Here is a 5,327-nt window from a genome sequence, read left to right as displayed (position 1 = left end):
CATATGCGGATGACAACTTGTACATATCTGTACACTACTCTGGGCATCACTTGGAATTGACATCCCTAATTGCCTGAGGAGATCAGAGTTGCACTTATTGACACTGGACGGGAAACGTAATCGATGGCACGAATAACATTTTTCTGATAAACGTTGTGATCTTTTCAAAGTATATTCAGAAATTAAAACATCTTCCCTCTGTCTGGTTTCATTTAATTTCTGCCGTTCTCTTCTTTTATATGATGTAGAATTTGATGTTTTTCTTTTACTAGATATTTTTTGTCGAAGACTACTATCAGACGGTATTCTTCTCTTCTTCATGTTTTGAGCGTTCTTTATTTGATATGTGTTTTTGAAAACTGAATTTTCTAGTCTTTTTGATGTGTTTATTTCACTGGCAATCTGGTTTTTAACTTTATTAGCCGGATCTTGCAATCGTTTGTCAATATTTTTCCGACAAGTGATCTGATGTTTTTTCTATTCACTGGATCTTGCAAACATTTCAACATGGTTTGACGACTGGTAATCTGGTTTTTAACTTTATTCATTGGATCTTGCAGTCGTATGTCCATGTTTTTACGACTGGTGATCTGGTTTTTTAATTTATTCACCGGATCTTGTAGTCGTTTTTTTGTACATTTCAAATTAAGAATTTTTCCTTGATTTGTTACATCTTGTGAAGCAACATATAACCGTTTTCTTAATTTATCATTTTCAAGTTCTTGTACACGAAAACTTTCATTGTCGCGGGACCGTGTCTTTGCTTCTTTGTTTTTTAGTGCACGTTTTGATAGGCGTCCCATTTTGAAAAAAAAAATTACAATACAATAAAAAAAAAAAAACTACAATAACTTCTTCTGCTACTTTTACTACTGCTAGGAATGAATGCAACCTTCTGTCAACTTCCGTCAACCTAAAAAAACAAACAAATGTAGTTTTATATTGTGAAACAATAATAATTATAATAATAATAATAATATCACCTTAATTAAATACAACAAAACCACAATTGACTGCCCCTGAATGACTAGAATTCTAAAAAAAATTTAATATACCCACTATAAAAAAATAATTAAATGTAAATAACAGCTGGACCATACCATAGACAAAACTAGGGATTTTATTGACCTGACTGGCTTCATATATAGTTTTACCTATGCTCCTTGATTTTAATAAATATTTTCCACAAACAAAGGAACACAGGATAACAGAAAACATATGCGTATACAGAGTGTTACAGCAATAACTACAAATTTGTTAGCGTAAGTTTATTGCAATATATATTTTTAAAATTATATAATTACTATAAATGTATTTAATTTTAATAATGAAATACTATCTAGGTAACTAGTATGTTATGAAAACAAAAACATTTAGTTGCTATTATTTGATTTTGTCTCAAGATGATTATCATATTATATTGTAACTTATTGATAAATTAAAAAAAGTAAAAAGAAACCAATGACCAATAGTAACCTATAACTTAGGTTTTTAGCAAAGCTGGGCAAGTTATTCATTTTTTTCAACTAGTTAAAGTTATGTTACGTTGATACAAAAACTAACCAAGTTAGAATAAAAGTTATTATTTTTTAATTTATTTAGTTTTTTTTATATAGTTTAAAATACACATTTGAAAACCGTTTGTTCAAAATATGTTACGTGAGTATTACAGAAAGGAATTACTCGGTGCAAGGCCATAACTGAAAAAAATATGGGGTGGGGGTCCAAATTTTTTTTAACAACACATAATTTGTATGTTCAAAATATAAAAACTCTTGTTCTACTTTTAAAAATTATGGGGGGCGGACCTCCCCCCCCATCGTTACTGCCTTTGCTCGATGTCTCAGTACCTGACTTAAATTATTGAAATATTGGTGACAATAGAAGAATTTTATTGAACAATTGCTAATTTGATAAAATTTTACATTTTTCAAGTAGGTAGGTAATAAGTTATAACTAATAACTAATAACCCCTATTTCTTGGAAACAAAATATCAGTTATATGAACATAATACTAGATATAAAAAAAATATTAATGTAATTAAAACAAATTGTAAAAAGACTTTTGGACTTAGAAGTTGTATGAATATGGCAGTTAACTAGTTGAGATGTGTTAATAAAAATATTTGTAACCTTAAAAAAGCATTATTAAAATTAATATAATATATAGAGATGTTACGAACTGTTCGATAATCAAACCAGAGAAATAAAAATAAAAGTTAGTTCTATAAGGTTTCTATTAGGTATCACTAATCTAAAATCTTTAGTCAATAATTCTGTGGTATGGTGTCTAAATTATAAATAAATATTAAGTATTAAATAATATCCAATTTTACTATTTTAATGTTTGATTCGAGTTCGATAAAATATTTGAAGAGTTTGGTTTAGTTCGGGTTCGGTTGGACCTTAAATATTATGTTTGGAACATCTATAATAATATACTGTACCTACTCTGTCCCACAAGAGATCATGCTACGCACCGACCAAAACTAGTTCCCCACGCGACACCTTGTCATAGGAGAACCAGTTTTGATAGCAGGGTGATGTAGAGGGATGCGCAGAACCCGTATGTTCTCTCGTGAGGCTGAGTATATTAGAGTAAACTAACTTTTAAGAATTGATAGAATTTTGTAAAATGTAAATTCGATCTCATGTATTTGCTATATTTTTATTTTTTTTATTTATTATTCTACATTAGTTTAAATTTCACCTAATATGCATGTTTCCTCTTAATAGTAATATATAATATACAAGTAATATTTAAAGGAGGTAAGCAAACACATGTTAAAAAAAAAAAAAACTAACTAAATGTAATCAGTATTTTTGTTTTGTTTGTTTTCCAATAAAATAAAGTAGTCATTAGAACACAGAACTATTAACATAATAAGAAATTTACTAACAGTATGAACAGTGTTTCCCAACCTATTTTTCACAATGTTCGTAAACTAATAAGGGAACTTCTAGATTATATTAAAAAAAAAATAAAAATAAGACAAATAAATTTAACCTTAAATTGATTAAAAATTCTTGTTCTATTTTATCTATGTATAATAATAATATAATAGTATAATAATAATAAGTATAACTAGAATTGTAGGACATAGATCTTATAATGGATATAATTCAATTTTTAGTACCTAACACATGTAGGTATTATTTTATTATGATTGTAGAAAATCTATTATCAAATTATTATATCAATTATTTCATATTTGTATATTATTTTGTATGTAGAGTTATACCTAAACATTTTAATTTAAAAATGTAATTTATATTTAACAGAATTAGTTTTGTAACGAGCCACCGTCAACAGTTGCAAAATAGGATGTATTTTGGAATGACCAAGCCGAAGTAGTAATAAATTGAAGTTTATTTAATTCAGTAAAATAATATTATAATAATTTCTAAGTTCACTTTAATTAAATTATAGTAAATGAGATGTGACTGCGTATTTGGAAAAGATGTCTATTCGAGTTAAGGCTGGCTGCTCGTCTGATGGACACTTGTCCATCAACGTATCTCGTCGGGTAGTTCTATTAAATCCCTATTATGGCATTTTTAGTATAAAAATGGTGTACGTTCCGCATACACCTGAGGTCATTTCGGACGTCATTCAAATAATCATACTATTTCTAGATTATATTATTTTGTAGAAAACCATAATTTTTGTACTGCTCAGCGATTAGGTTTTCCTGGAATATTCATATCTACCATGGAATACCTATCACGTGTATCGTAGCGCGTCGTGCGGTACCATTGTATTATTACTATTATGTTCACCTATGCGCGCCGCCGGGGTCACGCGCTTTTTGTAGCAATTAGATATATTTTAGTATTATTCCTATTAATTCATGCCACTAGCTGTCATATTTAAATATATTAATTGATTACGTAGTCACAGCTCGTTACAGTTTTAAGATTTATAATTAGATCTAATTAGAACTAATTTAAGAATTAGTATTCATTATTCAGTACCTATTGTATTATATTAAAATAAAATGATAAAATTGCTGATCATAAAAATGTTTGATAATAATTATAATGGTTTACTTGATTTGTTTTTATAGTGGGGGGGGGGGGAGCAGTGCCGCAACAACCGCAGGGGCAGCCAGGATATTGCTCCTGTAGAGAGCCGCTAATAGTTAGCTCAAGGGGCCCCGCATCTATTTTAAATTTTTAAATAATTGCATTGTAATCTAATGTTTAAATCAAATAAAATATTTTAAATAAAAATATTTGTTTTCATAATTTATTATGCTATCTAATTTGTTGTCAGAAGAACGGGGCCCCTATTTATCTATAAATGGTCATTAATATCGTAATGCTACTACTCATTGTAGTCATATGAATAATAATAAAAAATGGTCACTGATCACTGTGCACTGTGAGGTGGACCTTCAGATTATATTTTTAGGCTTTTAAAAAAAAAAACGATTCTGAGCGGAGACGGTATGTCAGTTTAGGTATAAGGTATCGTATATACTTATCTATGGTATTAAAAAAAAAAATTGACCAATAATAGGTATCTATAATAAATACCAAATTAATCATATCACAATATCCATTAGGTACTTATAACGCGTTATACATCAACAACAAATCGTGGTACTACCATAGATATAATATAATAGTATACTTTAGAAGTTTCAATAATATACAATCACAACAAAATAACTAAAATAGTTATTCCAGGTTTTTTAATATGTGATTTCGTCCAAATTTGAGCTTAAAATGACTATAAAAATAAATTGTGCTTATGTATTTTTTTAGATTTTTTGGTAACAGAATTAACTACTTAGGTGGAATCTTGTTTTACATTTTTAATCCTTAGATATAAAAAGGTGAGTAAGTGGATGTCGCTCTGCTGTACTGTAGGTTACAAGTGGGTCACTGTATAATGGATGGTATTAAATTTGAATTCAATGATAAAATATCATTGTATAAGAAAAACGATTCTGAGCGGAGACGGTATGTCAGTCTAGGTTTAAGACATATAATTATATAAATATCTAATATCTATGCTATTAAATTATGTGGAATTTAATTTTCCTACATTTTTCTTTTGTTTTTCACGGCGCTTTTGAAGACTACTGAGAAATTTTTACTTTTGACCCCCCAAATTACCAACTAAATTCACTTCCCTATCAGAATAGATATTGTTGAAGAAAATCCAAGCATTTTTACTGTCCTAAAAGGTGATGACAGACACAGAAAAAAAAAAATATGCACAGTCTTATCAATTATCATTGAGCATACTTCTTATTCCTTATACTATGGTAGATTGTACGGATAGACCATAATATTTTGATATTTTGATTTTTTCAGTT

This window comes from Acyrthosiphon pisum, unplaced genomic scaffold (assembly GCF_005508785.2).
Source record: "Acyrthosiphon pisum isolate AL4f unplaced genomic scaffold, pea_aphid_22Mar2018_4r6ur Scaffold_21088;HRSCAF=23004, whole genome shotgun sequence".
NCBI lineage: Eukaryota > Metazoa > Arthropoda > Insecta > Hemiptera > Aphididae > Acyrthosiphon > Acyrthosiphon pisum.
Note: the sequence above shows the minus strand (reverse complement) of the source record.